Here is a 19,319-nt window from a genome sequence, read left to right on the forward strand (position 1 = left end):
ACAGTATGAGAAGTGCAGATATACAACGCACCCAAGAAAAGCTTACTTTTTGTAGTACTCCTTATAATGGCAATAAAGCTGATGCTTCCAAACTTTTCAACTTCCTCTCTGTGTGCAGGTCCTCGGCGACGGTGACCTCTGCGGTCCAAAACTACAGTCTGTAGCAGTGACCTGCACAAATTCGGCCCGGGGATCGACACGGCAGTTTTTCAGCGATGTGGCACATTTTTGTGGGGTCCGGTTAATAACCGATACCACATTTACAGAGACAAGCGGCAAAGTGTGGTCTGCAAGCTTCCCTCTGCCCTATGGCTCCCACCTCATAATACCGCGGCGATACAAAGACCTTAGCCGAGAGACCTAAACCACACGAAGCGACACGTGGAATGAAGACAGCGAATAAAATGGCCTGGACGAACGATTCGACAGCTTTTTGTCTACTTGCTTTCCCGAAAGCAAGGAAGTCTGCCGGTCGTTGAGAATTCGTTTTGAGAGGCTTTATCACGTAGTGTATAACTGCTTTTCATGCACCCTGTCATGTTGTAGAAGTCGTGCCAACTTGCCAGTTGTGCGTTTATGAGCTCCATACTGGCTTGGCAGCCCAGCTAAGCAGCGTTTCACTGAACGGGAGCCTCCATCTGCAGTGCTACGCAGTCGCGTTATATGCGTATAGAGCTTTTGTTTGTATAGACGCTGAATTTACTGAGGTGAACATTGATTTCGCATCGTTCCCGTTACTGCTAGAGTTATTTATGAGGCACTTTTATCGCGGACTAGAAAAGCCATAGTTTTGCCGCGCAAGAAACAAACGCGCGATAATAAACGCGCGGCTTTGTCGGTAAGCTTAGTTATATGGGTTCAATGGCGCATAGGCAACTATGACTATCATTCACCAAACATAAGTTTATAAGTCAAGATAACTATAGTTGACAGTAAAACTGATTCTTGACAAATGTTAGAACATGAGAAAAATGGACAAGTGCATCTTCACCTACAAGCAGTGTTGGATGAAATGGGAAGGGCTGCGTTGTAAAATCAAATAAAATATTTTTATCTCAGGTCTCCCAGTTTCGTACATGTTAAGATGTGATTTAGAGTTATCATCACAAAAATTATATACAGGGTTGTCTTTGTTAATGAGAAAGTGCGTGTAACATGAGTGTGTCGGTACGTAAACATAACACTGCTATGAAGCATTCCTGTAGTTGACACGGTTTCCACTCTCCTAATATTAGCTTAATAGAGTGTAGTTGGTTGGTTGTTTCATGTTTCTAAGCAGCCTTCCACTTGACTCTCAGTTCTTGCGAACTATTTTCATGCAATCCTTCTGTGGCATATTCACGCGTTCTATTTCCATGGTTCTAGCTCGTTCGGCGCATGCATATGTGGCTGGGGACCCAGAAAAGTTTATATAATGTCTTGTAATCGTGACTTCTACTGTGTTATCTATTGTATTTCCTACCTGTGGCTCGGCAGCGGCCTATTATTAGTACTGTTAGCAAGAATACAAAAGATACGTACTTTGAAATCACCAATTTGAACAGAATTAAAGTACACACCTTTTCTAGTCTTGCCGACACTTCTGTCCAATATTAAACTTTATCATTTGCATTCGCTGTATTTTCTGCGATATATGACTCTCTGGGAGTATACATAGAAAGCCCACGACAGAATTAGGTGCTAGCGTGAAGTGGCTGGCTTATGAGGGAAACAATGTGAAAACAAATGCTAAAGAGAAACAACAAATTGTTGTTGCCTTCACAATTCATTAGTATACCGAACGCGCCCATTCCAACTTATATCCACTGATACCTTGACAGCGTCTATGTCCACAACACAAAGGGGAATGAACGCAAGTGTCCATCTTGACGTCTTGCTTCTTTCCTATATGAAATAATTCGGTCATGTGCCTACAGTGCGCACGCGAGATTTATTCATGAGGTTCCGCGAGATTGCGAGAGGTGTGTCCGCCGGACGTCGTAATAGGTACTGACGTCGGCATAATTTTCTCGTTTGGCTAGTTAGGGCCAAGCCCCTATAGAAGCCCCGTAGGGCCACGTGCAAGTCAGTTCACTCTCGCATCTCGAGAAAGGAATTCCTGAGATGCCGATCTCGCCGACAACGAAACCAAAGAAAAGAAAGTAATAAAATTAGAGCAAGAAAACAAACACGCACTATAGAGGTAGAAGAAAAAAGAGGAACAAAACATTTCGCTGTTCGTCAAGCGCAATTCATGCTAGTACAACTAATTTCTGTTTTATAAAGGGGCATATCTTACCAAAAATGTCATACGAATTTCCTGCGAAGAATTGCGATATTTTACCGGTATTTTATACGAAATGTTGGAATTTCAAAGACAGCAAGAAAAGGCAAAGTAAAAGCTTGGCGTTAGCGGTTTTGCACAGAATGCTGAAAGTGAAGGTGAATGCTACTAAGATTTCGATCGCTCACAAGATTCCGGACAGCGTTAAAAGTTGACAGCGCATCATGTCTATACACGAGAGCTTGCTTGAACGTGGTTGTGCTTCTTGATGTGGCCGGGTTGGAAAGAGATAATAGAATATTTTCTATACTTGCTAGCGCAGCGAGTCGTTGCCAGTTTTAACGACACGCGATACGGCTATGCATGTTGACAATAAACAGTTTAGAGTTTGCCGCCAAAGTCTTATGACGTATTCCGATGGCTCTCGTCTTGTGCATACTAATTGAGGACTTTCAACGTGACTCTTGTCAGGACTAAGGAGATTAATATATCAAGCATATATGCAGAAAAGAAGCGAGAACTCCCTCCCCTTCCTCCTCCCACCTATTTCTCCCCGCGCAATTCATGCTTGTGCAAAATTTCTGCTATAATATTCAGTAAGCTAACATATCGGTGAAACTTGAGCCTTTTTGACACGCGCCCACAAGTCCAAGGAAAATAAAACAGCGAGTACGCCATCGTATGGTTCTGAAAGCTGTTCGCATACATACTGATTACAACAAAATTTCGTCTTCTTCGATGCGTTATGTTGGGATTGACGTTACACGCTTTAGAAAACAGCATTTTACGGGGTCTCCCAAGGATCACGTCCCCTCGACCCGTCTGTCGTGTAAGATAGCAAACGTAAATCGGTCACTTCTTCCAGTCTAAATGGTATTACGTACACGATCACCCATCAGTGTCTTATGACTGCGTGTAATGTTTCGTTGCTTGGAGCTGTATTACCTCGATCAGCGCAAGAAATATTCCAGGCTAATATAGGTCACTAGTCAGTACCTTAGGTAACCGATTAATTTACTTGACACGCTAATAACAGCTCGAGGGTTGAGACACCCAAAGATTCAATACGGTAGCATTTTCAGAATCGAACGATCGAGGTCGGACTTACCGTTCTTGCTGCTCCTGATGAAGCCTTGGTTAATTGTGGTGCCGACAAATTACTATCCGATGACAAACCGGCAGCGTTTCTTGTGCAGAAATTCTTCCGTCCGCTGTAAATGAGTCTTGCCATGGTTGGCGACCGTCAGGCGAACCTAGCACAAACACGGCGATGCAGATCAGGCGCAGGGCATAGATGGGGACCTTCCATTTCCGTCAGGCTTTAACTCGACAGTGCTTCCGCGGCTCTTGCTAGAGGGCTAAACTGGCATCTCAGTTCCACATTAGGTTTCATTAGCCTATCAGTTAAGCTCAGTTTCGAGCGATGCGGCAGTTAGTTAACTAAGACAATTACATCAGACTAACACTGATAGAACGAAGCCATGCTGCCCCTACGTCGTTGCAGTCCGGTAGGCTATAACGGTGAAGTCTCGCAAATTCTCGCTAGCCCATCCCCGTGAAGCGGAATGCATTATCTTCACTCTTAGTTCGCACGTGTTGTAGCTTGGATTTTAGCGATAACATTCTTTCCTTTTTTTTTTTACGCGGGAGATTGTGGCGTTTTATCTCGATTTTTTCCTCTCGCCCTCTTACAGCAGACTGCCCTCGGCTTTCATCGGGCTGGTGCCTCGCTATCATTGATACTGAGCGATAACTTGCCCGACTTTCTGGAACGTTACCGCAACATCACGAGAGCATAACTAGTACCAGAATTCACGTCACTGTTATCAGCCTTTGCCAGCACATAGCAATTGAACAACGTTTATGAACTTGACGATCATTGTCCCTAAATGATATTGGGGGCATATTCGATTTTCCGATCCTGCAGCACACATGGCCGCCCTTCGGCGCTATGTTGTTTCGCTGATTGGTTGTCAAAAAACGCCATATGTTTGAAACTTGTGGTGCGAAATTGCGGTCTGTAGAAATGGCTTTTTGTGGTGACTTAAAAATGGCGCGAGCATGAAAACGGATTTTAGAAGCGCTATTCATGTCTGGATGGTATTTATAAGTGATTGTAGAGGGAAAACGAAGGTATAGATGACAGAAAGGGGAGCACTTATGCTTGTATTACGAAGGGGCTGAAATGAACTGCCCACTGTCAAGAGCCGCCTTCTGAATCTGATTGGCTGACGTTGTGTGGTGGGAAATACACCATGCCTAAACATTCTTTGATGACGCCAAATTATGTTTCATTGCGTAAAGGATGTCCTGTCATTGCTTGAAATGACCAAAGTTGGCCGCCACATTTCGAACCATTTGAGGCGCCCGCGTAAAAAAAGGACGAATTCAACGAGGAGTATAGGCGGCTGTTAGCTTACCGCAGCTTGGTAGACAGTTTGGTGGGTGGTGAAGTAAGCTGAGACATCTGATTGTAATTTCAGAAAGCACAGAAATGATCGACGTCATGAGGGCGCTTTTTAGCTGCGCACCATTTTAGAGGATTATAATGAAGACGGAAATTTAAAACCGCACGAGGGTCCTAGCTACCCTGCGGTTGCAAATGCTTTGCTCTAATAGAGAAACCATCGATCCGCGCAGTTGTTGCCAAGCGCAGCATTTCGGCCCGCTAACTCAAGCGGTTGATATGCGCGAGACGAGGCATTTCAGAGAACAAGAAAAGGAAAAGTTGGGCGAGATGTAGGTTATTCAGATGGTTTGGTGGGCGCTGTTTAAGAGAGACAAAAAGAAGAAAAGGAGAGAAATAAAGCTGCCAGTCCCGTGTTTTCTTCTCCTTGTGTCTATGTAAAACAGCGCCCACCGAACCATCATGAATTTCATATTGCACCGCAATGCTTTCAATTATCTGTTGCCGTGATGTGTTTGTTTCAGCTTTGTGACAAATTTGCATTGCGATGAATTTCCTTACTCGAGTTTTTCATGACCGAGAGACAGAGAGAGAGAGAGAGACAGAAAGAGAGAGGGGAAGAGATGGAAATAACTTTACTCAGACGCAGAGCCAAGCGTTGAGTACTTACTGTGATGAAGTCACAATGCGATCAGTTTTCCACTGGAACTGATTACAACGATTGCTGAGACGTATTCCTTGCACTATATGGCGCCGGATCACTGGTTCTACGATTCCTCCAAGAGCAGTTTCACTCTGTCCAAGAAGAGAGTTCAAATGCGGTAGCGATGCTAGTCGAACCGCTGCACAATACATCAATCAGCAACGGTGAGTAATACATTACAACGACAGTCAGCAATTAGTCCGCTCAGAGGAAGTCACGGAGGGTAGCCAGGAGAATTTTCCAGTTGGTTGCCCCGCCCTGGGCGAATGGGGAGTACGTGACCATGCAAGAGGCAAAAAGGGCAGTTAGAGTAAGTAGCAAGGGCATCAGGTGAGGACAAGGATGCTGTGAAATTTGCCTGTTGCACGAACGTGCGACGAATGCGCCCGTTAGACAAAAGCTCCAGCCTAAGAGCGATTCGAAACAGTTACACCCCACACAGGTATGATCCGTTTCCTAATATATCGAACCACTCGGCCATGGTCGCACTCTTTTCTTTTACGTGTTGTCGTGACGCTGGGGCTACGTCGACCCGGCCTTCACTTGGTAGCGTGCAGAGACTCGGGGTTGAAGAAGGACTGAATCTTCTAAGTTGGTGAAATATGTACAAGCAGGTTTACTGGCACTTTGAGAAAACGTATTTACAAGAATATTTACATGAAAAAGAAGGGTACATCAGCAAAATGACAAGCGTTAAGAGTTCTTAGCGAGAAGCGACTGGATGAGCCGTTTACCCAGGGCCCAGAGCGACATTTCGTGCTCTGCAGCGTCCTTAAAAACCCCCTATGTCCAGCCCCTCTCTGAAGATGCTGACCAACCAAATCCAGGGCACGCCCCTCAGGTATCGGCATCCAATCGAACACTTCACTGCACTGATGGTCTGAAGCACTGACTGGTCCGGCATTCATTCGTTGGGCGTGATCACTTGTTGGCGGGAAAAGCTTGGGAACGGCGAGGAGAGGAGGTACATTTCTATTCTTCAGCAAAGAAACCACAGGCTGGTTCTGACAAGTGGTTTTACTTCTCAGAAACCCGAGTGCACGTGGCGCCGCATAGGGCTCCCAACATGGTCCCTTTTCGACAATTGCAAATCTTTCCTGCATTCCCGGGAAATCACTTAATGGCCGTATGAGTCATGCTCCTTTCTTGTCCTGCACGTCAGCGGACATGTCACTCTGTCGTCTCCTTTGGATAGGAGGCATTCATCACTGGAGGATAGCACTTCTCGACTGGAAGGGTGAACAAAAGAAAGAAAGCACTTCCTGCTATTTCCCTCAGGGGGACGTTTCTTTGTGTTTTTCCAGACGTTCTCTTGACAGGGTCAATTTGGCATTTGCAGGTTGTCCACAAAGCAAAACATGCTTACAAAACAGGATTCCTGGAAACAGGCTCACTTAGAGCCATTGGACCATCACCACATATTCACAAAACTTATCCATGCCCACAGGCGAACAATAGAGCGCGCAAATGCGGATGCTTGGTCGTAACAGCCTCCTCCCCCGCCAGATGAGTCTCGGAGGGCAGCAGTCCCAGCTGCTGCATGAAGAGACGACTTACTGGCCTGCACGTGAACGCTTGAAGCTCGCTGTTGCTTGTCGCGTTGTCTTGATTGTTGTAGGCCAAATTGCTCGAGCTGTCTGAAACTCAACCACATGTCGAAGCAAGCACTCGGCTCCCGTCTGAAGAGACCAGGTTAAAAGAAAACTGCCATTGTTGTTCGAGAAAAGCCCACTCTCAAGACGTTCAGGACCCACGTATTCATAGAAAACCAAACGTGCTGCTTTACATAGCCACACATATACAAGCGCACGAAAAAAAAAAAAAAAACCTGATTATCAATTTGGATACATGGTGAGGAACATCTCGGACCGCTTAGAAAGAGCGGCTAAGCGCGTCCGCATTCCCATTTAACTTCCCCTTTTTGTATCTTATTTCAAAATTGTACTGCTGTAAAATCAAGCTCCACCTAAGAAGGCGACTGTTCTTCGATGTCGCAGTTTGCAGCCAAGCCAGGGGACAATGGTCCGTCTCTACGGTGAATTTGGCCCCTCCAAGATAGCACTGCAATTTTTGAATGGCCCATACAATGCAAGCGCACTCTTTCTCTGACGCGCAATAAGCCCTCTCTCTAGAACTCAGTTTTCTGCTCAAGTAGAGCACGGGGTGCTCATTACCGTCGTCATCTCTCTGGCAGAGAACAGCACCTAACCCTCGATCACTGGCATCACACTGGACCGTGAATTCTCGGCCATAGTCTGGAGCTCGCAATACCGGACGGCTAATCAGCACAGCCTTCAGGTTTACGAAGGAGGTTTCCTTTTGTTCGTCCCAGACTACATTTGTCGGTTCTGTCTTGCGGAGAGCGTCGGTCAGAGGGCTAGCCAAAGATGAATAGTTAGGGATGTAGTGATTGTAGTATCCCGTCAGACCCAGGAATGCTCGAATTTCCGTCTTCGTGCTCGGCCGCGGGTAGTCTGCTACCGCAGAAATCTTAATCTCGCTAGGTTTCCTGAAACCTTGACCTACATTGTGACCCAAGTAGTCCACGGTCGCCCTTGCCAGGCAACATTTCTCGGCCTTTACGGTTAGTCCAGCTTGACGCAAAAGGCTCAGTACAGCTCTTAGATGTACCATATGGTCCGCCCATGAGTCGGAAAAAACCGCAATGTCGTCTAAATAAGGCACCGCGAATGTTTCACACCCCTTTAAAACCCTATCCATGAGTCGGGAAAAACAAAATGGAGCATTTTTGAGCCCGAAACTCATCATTGTTGGCTGGTAGCTGCCCGTCGGAGTGACGAAAGCCGCGTATCTGCTGGCGCGTTCAGTGAGCGGTACTTGCCAGTAACCTCGAGTAAGGTCCAGCGTAGTCACATATGCCGCTCTACTGACCTGTTCTACTCTCTCCTCAATATTCGGAATAGGATACACTTGATCCCTGGTGAGAGAATTTAGCTTTCGGTAGTCTACCACAGGCCTAGGGTCTTTACCTGGAGCTTCTACTAAGATCATAGGCGAAGCATAATCGCTTTCCGAGGGTTTTATTACTCCCAATTCCAGCATGCGAGTTACTTCCCTATCCAGAATTTCTCTTTGCCTTGGAGAAAATCGGTAGCACCTTGATCGCACTGGCACGTCTGAAGTCAGCTCAATATCGTGCTCAGTCAAATCAGTTCTGCCTGGCCTGTCCACGAAGCAGGCCTCAAACTCTGTTATTATCTCGCCCAGATCGGACAGCTGGGATTTCTTTAGTTCTCCTCTCTGCTCCGTCTTTTTGAGAAGCTCCTGAGCGTTGCTTCCTTTTCCGCTGAGGCAAATCAAGTTGTCCCCCATCTCCTCGGGAAGGTTTAACGTTAGATTTACCACGGCTTCCCTCTGCACATAAGGCTTCATAAGATTGCAATGATAAATGCGCACTTCTTTACGCCTATCGGGGATTTTCACTGCGTAGTTAGTGTCAGAAAGCTCTGCAACGACTTTAGCAGGTCCTTCCCACTGTACTTCGAGCTTATTCTTGGGATCATTGGCTTGCTCCATAGCTAAGTCCTCTCGGGTTCCACTTAGAAGTCTCGTGAGATTACTAGAGACTGGCGGCAAGAGGTTACTCTCAAGAACGTCCTCATTCCGCGTCTCATCAAGCTCACTTTCAAGTTGACTTATCTGAGATGCCTCGCTCTCAAAGTTTTCTGACCCGCTATCTTCCGCATCGACCACTGACTTAACTGCCGTTTCCTCCGCTGTGGAATTTTCTGGTATGAGCAGTGTAGCTAGTTCTCGCGCCTTTGAACGTGTTAAGGCCTGCACATCTCTGTCTCCGAAAATCAGAAGGCAAGCTTTGACCTTCTCGTAGTTGTCCGCGTCCTCCTTGTTTAGCCGCGCGACAACCTCCGCTGCCTCGCAGGGCAGAACCGTCAATAATCTCTGAGACCACGTGTCTCGCTGGAAGGACAGTTCTTCGCAAGTTCGCTCAAAGTTACCCAGATACAGACCGATATCCCCTGATATCACATATGGCTGCATGTACTTTGACATCTTGAAATCTGCCTCCTTGTTGAGAAGAGGTACCGCTAGCTGGGGACAATTGCCCGACCTCTTGCTCAACTCTACTTCTAATTTCCGGAGCTCAATTTCTAGCTCCCGCTTTTTTGCTTCTCTCTCAAGCTTCTCACGTTCGTGCTCCCTTTCCTCTTTTTCCCTCTCAAGTTCACGCTCCCTTTCCTCTTTTTCCCTCTGACGTTCGCGCTCCCTTTCCTCTTTTTCCCGCTCTTTCTGCTGTCTGAGCTGTTCCTTTTTTTGCCCGATGAGGTTCCATGCTTCACTGAGCTCCTCATCATCGGTTCCCAGATCAGTGATTGCCTTTATAATCAAGGGTTTTCGTGCCAACCCACTTGTATCAATTCCCAATTCCTCACACAATAGCAACAGGTCCGGTTTCTGCAGCTTTTGTAGGTCCATGATCGCTCCGAGTGTCGGCTACCTCCAAAACAACAGTGCAAACTACCAAACCTAAAGGCGTTTCAACACTTTTTACCAGTTCTAAAATCTAACCTTGTTCTAGAACCTGGTCCACATCAGAAGAAAAGCCAAGCACTCACCCACACATGCGATCGATGTTCCGAGCTGCTTTCTTGTTGGCCGATTGTTGCTCCTGCTTGTTGCTTGAGATGCCACCTCCGATCACAAGATGTTGTAGCTTGTAGATCCAGATCCCACCTCCAGTCATCAGATGTTGTGGCTTGTAGATTCTGATCCACCTCGAATCACCAGATGTTGTAGCTTGTAGATCCAGATCCCACCTCCAGTCATCAGATGTTGTGGCTTGTAGATTCAGATCCCAACGCTGGTCACCAGTTGTCGTGACGCTGGGGCTACGTCGACCCGGCCTTCACTTGGTAGCGTGCAGAGACTCGGGGTTGAAGAAGGACTGAATCTTCTAAGTTGGTGAAATATGTACAAGCAGGTTTACTGGCACTTTGAGAAAACGTATTTACAAGAATATTTACATGAAAAAGAAGGGTACATCAGCAAAATGACAAGCGTTAAGAGTTCTTAGCGAGAAGCGACTGGATGAGCCGTTTACCCAGGGCCCAGAGCGACATTTCGTGCTCTGCAGCGTCCTTAAAAACCCCCTATGTCCAGCCCCTCTCTGAAGATGCTGACCAACCAAATCCAGGGCACGCCCCTCAGGTATCGGCATCCAATCGAACACTTCACTGCACTGATGGTCTGAAGCACTGACTGGTCCGGCATTCATTCGTTGGGCGTGATCACTTGTTGGCGGGAAAAGCTTGGGAACGGCGAGGAGAGGAGGTACATTTCTATTCTTCAGCAAAGAAACCACAGGCTGGTTCTGACAAGTGGTTTTACTTCTCAGAAACCCGAGTGCACGTGGCGCCGCATAGGGCTCCCAACATGGTCCCTTTTCGACAATTGCAAATCTTTCCTGCATTCCCGGGAAATCACTTAATGGCCGTATGAGTCATGCTCCTTTCTTGTCCTGCACGTCAGCGGACATGTCACTCTGTCGTCTCCTTTGGATAGGAGGCATTCATCACTGGAGGATAGCACTTCTCGACTGGAAGGGTGAACAAAAGAAAGAAAGCACTTCCTGCTATTTCCCTCAGGGGGACGTTTCTTTGTGTTTTTCCAGACGTTCTCTTGACAGGGTCAATTTGGCATTTGCAGGTTGTCCACAAAGCAAAACATGCTTACAAAACAGGATTCCTGGAAACAGGCTCACTTAGAGCCATTGGACCATCACCACATATTCACAAAACTTATCCATGCCCACAGGCGAACAATAGAGCGCGCAAATGCGGATGCTTGGTCGTAACAGTGTTCGTACCGCGCCGCCATTGCATGCGAAAGCTCCAGAAGAGCGAGGAAATGCCATAGGCGGCTCAATCGGCGGAAGGAGCGTTCAGAAAGCACCGAGCAGCGTTGAATGCACTGACGAGAACAAAAAACAAACGTATTGATTGAATGTGGCGGTGCATAATATGCCGTTAAAAACTTCTGAAAGTTGAAAAGTAGCGCCAGCCATGTTCCGAAAAGCGGGAGGTGTCCCCTGATGGAAACAAACTGAGTGAAGCCATATAATGATACTAAAGGACTAAACCAGCTCTTGACAATCGCTGATTTCATGTTCTGCGCGGGAAAGGGAATTGGGGAGCGAGCGTCGACACATTCCTTACAAGGGGTGCATCAAGTTAGTCCAGACATAACTGAGGGGTGATTGGCAGGCTGAAAATAATGATGAAGTAATGAAGAATCAATCTTTTGCAACACTAATTATGGGAGATTGAATGTCATGCACAGCTAAAATAATGAAATAATTAATGATCATTACTTTGTAAAATTACTTATAGGAGAATGAATGACATAATGAGACTAATAATGCCTTATTAATGTATTGTTATTCCTTAGCATTAGATGCTTGTTAATTAAACCTAAGTTTTTCGAAAAACACAAGTCTAAGTTCTATGCGACAGGCTTCAAGACAAGCTCACGTTAAAGCTGTTTTTAATTCAATGTGCATAACTCGAAACGAAAAATATTTTACTTTATCCTACAAAGAAGGCATGTCTGCCCATCTCCGCTATCTCCTAGTTGAAGTTCCATCTCTTTTCAGTTACCTAATAAAGGCAAGGATCCTAAGCAAATTATATTCAAATTGTTTTTGTTTAAAAGTAAACACAATAAACCTTCCGCTTGGCGCATGATGGCCTTGGTTATCTACGTACATTACAACCCCACACTACATACCATAAATATTCTGACTGTGCGCATATCGGGCAGCTTACGCGCGGCGGTTTCCTGTGGTGCCACAGTTCCTCTTCCATCCTTACTACAGTATGCAGAGTTTCAATGATCGTGGTGTCAAAAACGTCATGAATCTCTAACACGAGTTTTTCGTGCGATCTGCGAAGTACAGTGAAGCTCAAAAGGGTGTTTTTGAATGATAAAGAAAAAAGCAGCCATTGGCCTCGATTTTTTTTCCGCGAACTTAATGTCAGCGCAAGAGGCAGCTATAGATACGCGCACTTAGGAATTGCGGTAGATTGCTTCCGAATTGATCAAGACGGACCTTGCTGGATGACCACACACACCTTGCAGGACTTGTGCAATTATCTAAGTCGTGTTTGTAGACACGCCTTCTAACGTGCATAGCGTGAGAGCAGTCTTATACACCCCCTAAAAGTTTGTATGAAAATGTGTGCCTGAGGGTAATAGTAGTGATGGTGGCAACTGAAGACGCGTGCAGCCCTTATTCTAAGTCTGAGGGCCGCTATTTCGGGTCATTCTGATATGCTGATTTAGACTCCATATGAATGAACCCAGTGCCGATCGAGGCTCTGGCATACTGCGAGAGCCAGCGTAATTTAAGGAGTCAACGAGCGTGTTGGCCACGCATTGCTATCTAGTCATCTTGATCACATATATTTACAGTGGTGGAGAAGGCGCCTTCACAATTTCATACGGTTTAATACGTCATTAGACTTTGCTCACCTTTTCCTTTCCTGTTCAGTAAGCCAAGTGCGACAAAATAGTGCTTTTTTTCGCCTGTATTATGAGACATAGATTTTAGCATGCGTCGTAAGGTACAGCAGCATTTGAAAGAGTACCCAACAAAGATATAAGTCGCCGATTTAACGAAGCCGTGCCAAAGTGCGTGCATGGCCTAAAGGTAGCCCGTCTGATTTCGGACCCTAGGGTTCAAAGTTCGTGCCTGACCTGAAATATAATAAACTCAAATAAAACATTAATAAGCAATAAAATAAAACCGGGCATCGAAAGAGCGGTTTCACGAACAAACCAGATTCGATGTTCACTGCATTAGACCACTACGCCTGTACATTACTGTTCAGGTGAATAAAAGAATACCTTATTTATATATGTCCATTGGGGCAACGTAAAACACGACAGTTTGCTTTTTACAAGTACATCTATTAATTCACTGAGTTAATCAGAGTCATCTTAGTTCTCTAGTAAGCCACGCAAATTGAATACAGTTGAATAAAAAAAAGCACAGAGGGCAGGCGTCAGTACAACTGTTCTTGACCGCCATGCAAATCCGCCAAATTTCATGAAGGCCACGCAGTAAAAAAAAAAAAAGAAAGAAAAAAAAAACATCCCGCATAAAACGAATCCCAGTTAACATTGCTAAAATTAAAGTTTTGAAGCGAAAAGATTTACTAGGCTAGTTAACTCCGAGTCTCGCGTGTGCTCTGTCGTTAGAAAAAGCCACAGCTGTGCATGCGCAAACCACGTGACGTCACAGGAGAGGCTCGGGTGGTCAGAGCCGCCGCTGCCGCCGCAACCGTCGCCGCGATCTACGCCGGTTGACCTTTAGCCGGTGCCGCGCGCTTCTGCGCACGCGCGGCTGCGGTCGGCGCTGCTGCGACTCTGTCGGTATATATATAGGAGCGCTCTGAGAGGAACGTAGGAGGCATTCGCTATGGAAGACGATGCTGAAGTGGGGGCTTGGAATTTGGCTGAGAGGCGGTGATTAAACGCGTCACGTAGGGTTTCTGCAGCTTCTACAAGCTGCAGAAACACCGGACGAGAGGGCGACTAGCCTTGCTGCACGGCAACAGAGAGATGCTGAACGTCATTTGACTGCGCCAAACAGGAAACTTAGCGAAGATTCCGAACAGTCGTCGCGCAGAAAAGAAGAACGGAATGAAAGGCTTCGAGAGAAACGAGTTGTGGAGACCTCTGAGCATCGTCGAAGCTTTTCGCTTCTAATATCCAGGATTAACTAAGCTAAGCCACCATCAATTTTTACCTGAAGCTTGGGATTGGGGATTTTTTTTTAAGTATTTGGAACAGCTCTCTCGATAACCTCCTGCGTGCTTGGTTCGTTATGAAATGTAGATGCATTCGAGGTGGCTTCTGAAGCATTATTTAATGACTGCGATAGGGATTTACGAATTGCTTGCTCTAAGTTAACAGAATTATGAAGTTTTCACCTCTGAAAGTGAGCAGTCTCCACAGTAACAGAACGCCAAGAATAGCTTCGCGGGGAACAAAGCGATATGCTACACTGCAGCTTTTATACCCAGCCCGTGTTTGCGAGTACAGGGGTCAGAAAGTTGAGAGTTTACGGTTTGGCCAAGGTTTTTCTATTTGCATTCTTTTTGTAGCATTTTAAATCTCCAAAGACAATAAAACTTCAAAATATTGCCTCTGGCTGAAAATATCACCCAACAGTCTTCTTTCAGCATACGTTATATCAATAAAGTGCAGACGTAAGTGGACTCAGTTGATGCAACATTAATGTTTCTTTGCTTTAAGGACAAATCTAGCAAATTAGGAGAAGAAATAAAGGAAGAATGAAAGAACAAACAAAATAAAAGAAGAGCAACAAAACTAAGCTGCAAAGCGTAATAAGGGTACATGTTCGAATGGAAGAAGCCGGACACAGATAGTTACGAAGATGCTCTGTAAAACTTCAAAGCGGCAACAAAAGTTAATGGAAAATAAGTAAAGAAAAGCACTTTTCACACTATATTCCGCATTCCAGGTGCCTGGAAGTTACTTAGTATGCATAGTTAAGCATGATAAATGCTGTTCTGAAAGAAACCGGTCAAGCCTAGAGCTGCTGGCAACAGTTCTTTTATCAAACGAAAAGTGAACCAAAACCAAAATCAAAAGCGGACAGGAGAAGCCGGTAGTGTCCGGACGTCAAGGAGGATAAAATGAAGAAAAAAAGAAGCAAAGCAGGATAGGAAAGAAGGTCATATAAATAGGTACATTGCACTATAAGTAGGACCGAAGGAGAAAGAAAATAGGCAGAAGGCTGCAGGAAGTCGCGGTACGAGAGAGGGTCTGCGAGCGTTTGCATATTGCAGTCCTATCGTAACCACAAGTGAGCCAGCGTCTATTAGGGATCACAAGTACACGCAGCTACGCTCCCAGGCTCGTGTCTCCCTCTCCCTTGCAGCACATGAAAGCGACACGAACAGAGCCCGTTCTCAGATTACGGCAGGTCAAGATTCCACAGAAGCATACCGCGGCAACACCATTGCTGCGTAACGGGGAATCTTGAGTACGTGTTTCTCTGCGGTCTTCCAGCACCGGACTTCCCCACGTTCTCGATTTACCCTTGGCATCGCCTTCGTTAAGGGGGCATTATTGGCTGTTTTCTTTTTCACTCTTTCATCCTGACTCTGCGTGCACAAAAAAAAAAAAAAAGGCGTGATTCCCTTTCTCAGCCAACAACTGCACAGGGCGGCTATTTGCAGGTTTTGTTTGTCCTTTTAGAGAGGGGTGGGAAATATTTAGAGCCGTATTCGGTTATGTTGTAGCGGGGTTCGTCCATTGTGATGCTGTATAGTGATATAGTCTTGTTTGTAACCTGTTAATTTCTTTCTATTTAATTGGGTTGCGTTTTGTATCTTGTTGCGTGTTGTTGCAATGCATGGTTGTGCAATGCACAGCGTAACAATGAATATTAATAATTTTAGACTCCTAACATTCAGCCATTTTTGACTTCGTTCTGTTTAATTCCGTTACCCTCGTCTTTCCTCCCGGCGATATAAGATCACAGGCAAGTTTCTCTTACTTTGCCTAACAGAAGATGCACTTCTTTTAGATAGTAGCTGATCTAGTTACTCGATGAACTTGACGCAACAGACTCAAGGTTGTCGATCTTTACGCTTTCACCGAGTTATGACATGCTTAGTTGCCATGGTGCAGTTTGATTAAGAATAACTGTTAAGGACACATTCGTGCCATCAAGGACCAGTGGAGGTTAACATATGGAGCACGTCACGCTTCTGTGTTTTACTAACTTGTTGTAGACTGCGTTCGTGTTTTAGCATTCTTTAAACATATTCGTAGTGCTACTGCTTTTTAATTCATTTAGCATTATTTATGGTTGGTGTGCGCGTTGTGATCCTTGCTCGCTCCTTTTTTCTCATGCGGATGCATGTCTGCCTGTTAATGTTTACGCAAAGGAAAGCAATAAGATCATCTATAACAACCATTTCATGATACTATGAAACACTTGCACTGACAGCAATACGAACAAGAACAATGATAGTCTCATCTAAGCTCAGCTCTCACTACATATATTTAGCCGAAGCGCCGAGCCTAAATCGCAATGGTTATTTTTAGAGATTGTTTGTCAGCGAGCTGGCTTGCGCTACGTTGTAGCGGACACATATATGAAATTCGCAACACCCCACGCGATACGCGGACATGCGATGGTACCGCTGAGATGACATAATCGCCCAAAAACGTAAGAAAACGCATTAGGGAGTCGAGAACAGAAAACTTAAATGTGTCGAGAGTGAACTACGCGACATGTTACGAGGCCTAGGTGTCCTAGACCACTGTATACCGCTGCGTGGAAGACGAAAACTTGGTGGTGGCTTAGCTGGGTTAAGCCTGAATATAAGAAGCGAAACCTTTCGGCATTGCCATGGCTTAGCTTGTGGTTTCTTGTCGTAATTGGCCCACTAACTACACACACTTTCAAATGGATTGTCTGGGAAGCGAGGCTGAAACTCACGAGTAGCATAGCCAAGCTCAATCTCCCGAATGTCAAGGTCCACTTTTCGTAAACGGTTAACCTCATCGTCACATCCAGTGCTCTTCTCAGCAGTAAAACGCACCCGTCTTACTGCGTCACTTATACGTCTTTTTTCCTACAGCTCGGCACGCTGTTCTTCACTTTCCTCGGCCCGCCGCCTCCTTTTCTTTTCACTCCGTCGTGCAGCAGTGGCTTCGGCCTGACCAGCAGGATCAGACGCCTCGTCTCCTGTCATTCTTCTTCTCTTTCCTGGCACACGGTGTCACGGTGCCATGCTGACGGCTTGAAAACCTAGCGCAGTGCATCATTCTTCTTCTGTGACGTCACGTGGTTTGCGCATGAGCAGCTGTGGCTTTTTCTAACGACGAAGCACACACGAGACTCCGAGTTGACTAGCCTAGTGAAGCTTTTCGCTTCAAAAAATAACAAAAAAAAAATAGCTTTGTATTCAATTTAACAAAATATTCTACAGGGCCGTAGCTTTCGTGTGTTTCGCCTTTCATTCGCTCTCCTTCAATACAAGCATGGTTGCAAATCAGGAAGTGCCGCGACGACAATAGGGAAAGAAAAGGAAAACAACAAAAATACCAACCATAAATATAAAGCGGGGGATGGTGGCGCGGGAAGGAGCGAAAGAATGAGATCTATAACGTCGAGGCAAGGGCTAATAGCGCCCCGCACAAAGCGGCTGGATAAAACTCTGGGGAACGTTTTAATTACATGGTTTCACGGTCCGGGCGGCGCCTGTTTATGGCTCCTGGCCTAGTTTCGGGAGCTTCAAAACTCAAGACCGCCGTCTTCAACTCTCTGCTGTGATGTTCGTTATTTTCTTATTTCTTTCTTTTCATCTTACTTCCGTTTCATTTCGAGATCGGCTCAAATGATTCTTTATTTGTAGATCCGCGGCGATTGAAATACGTGATTTTCTGACGCGATTTATGCTATAAGGGGTTCGCTCATAGACAAAACTCCCTGCAGCTTTTCGAGCTTCTCGCTAATGGGCTGTCTCCTGGTGCTGCTTTGGATACCCTGTAGTACATATTCCTTTCCAAGCAAAACACATGGATGCGAACGTTTGAGAACAGAGGCTGGGCAGTGTGCCTTCGAGCGAACATCGCTCGTTAAAACGCATAACACAGGAGCGAAACGAAACAACGGGACCAACTGATACCTCGTCCCACAATGCCAAGTAGAAAGTGGGTGCCTTGTTTTAATTCTGGAAGTCACATTGCTTTTACGAATAATTTGTGCATTTTTTCATCCCTAAAGTGTAAAATATAAAGCCTAAAGATATATCTTGATAAAAACACCCGCCAGTAGAAAAAAATCAAGCGACGCGAGACAGAATACGAATGATACGAATAAACAGCAATGGTAAAGGAAGAGGGCGCAAACCATGAGCACGAAGCTGAAACAAACCTAACCACTGCAGGGCGTGAAGGCCGTAAACATATACTGGGGAAGATGAAGGTTCTATTGATGTAGAGGACTGTCATTGGTGGTCAAAAGTGGTTCCTACTAAAGGAGCTGATTTGTTCCTCTTTCCTCTGTATCTATTTATTTGCCCACTTCCTTCTTTCTTTTATTATTTCGGGTCTCTTCTATCTCTTCTCTGACTTTCTTTCTCTCTTTCTTCTCTCCTTATCTTCTATTCTTTTCTTTCTAGCTTTTTCGAAAATAATTTTGTCTCTCATGTCGCCGCATGTTTTTCTACCTGCAGGAGTTTTGTCTTATCTTAAGGGAGTAACACAAGTTACTGAATCGCACGTGTCGTGGGTATAATAGCCTGGAGAAGTAAAGTTGAGTCAGAAGGCGACTATAATAGAGGTAAATATTCGAAGAACCTAAAGATCTAAGGAAGGAAATGGAAATTAGTGCGTTCTATTTCTATTTGTTCTAATTCTGCCACGCAGATTGTGAAAATATGAATGAGAATGGTGGCAGTTTAAAATGCTAACAAAGGCCATATAGGCTGTGCGTGCCGTGGAAAACATTATATCCTACATCCTTACAAGTTGATTTTTTTTCCTGCTATAGCATACGCACACCGGCTGGCGCTCCTTCTTTATCTTTGTCTGAAATCATGCGAGCACATACTCTGATAGATTTCCAGTGTAAAGATCTGAATTTTGGTTCACGAGGTGGTCCTGAAAGGAACTTTCTGCGCGACCTATAAGCACAATTGCACATCTGCGTAAATTAGTAGAGCTTCACATGTAGTTGAGCGGCCCTTCCTAAAGGGAGTGAATTATAAACGTTCGTATTCGTGAATGGAAACAGGAAATGTTGTACGTTTGTTTTTCTTGTGGTAAAATCCCACCGAACGAGAAAATTTTTTACAGGTACTGTCTACATCCCCAGAGTGCTTACGGGCAGGCGCGTATGCAGGCACGAGCTGACACCGGCT

General features: G+C 45.4%; 1 long non-coding RNA gene across 8 annotated transcripts in view; it reads right to left on the reverse strand.

Annotated features, from left to right (window-relative positions):
- LOC146208280 (uncharacterized) overlaps positions 1 to 19,319 on the reverse strand; it is a 389,535-nt gene that overhangs the window by 17,499 nt on the left and 352,717 nt on the right. For 5 of the 8 annotated variants that reach the window (XR_014704694.1, XR_014704696.1, XR_014704693.1 and 2 more), the window contains one exon: positions 3,372 to 3,516. The exons of 1 other annotated variant lie outside the window; for it this stretch is intronic. This is a non-coding gene — a long non-coding RNA (uncharacterized LOC146208280). Of the gene's footprint in view, positions 1 to 46; positions 172 to 3,371; positions 3,517 to 5,340; positions 5,479 to 19,319 lie in introns of those variants that run through there. 2 more of the 8 variants (XR_014704697.1, XR_014704695.1) reach the window with 2 other exon arrangements.

Source organism: Amblyomma maculatum, chromosome 1, assembly GCF_055883805.1.
Source record: "Amblyomma maculatum isolate TAMU_Amacu chromosome 1, ASM5588380v1, whole genome shotgun sequence".
In the NCBI taxonomy this organism is placed as follows: domain Eukaryota; kingdom Metazoa; phylum Arthropoda; class Arachnida; order Ixodida; family Ixodidae; genus Amblyomma; species Amblyomma maculatum.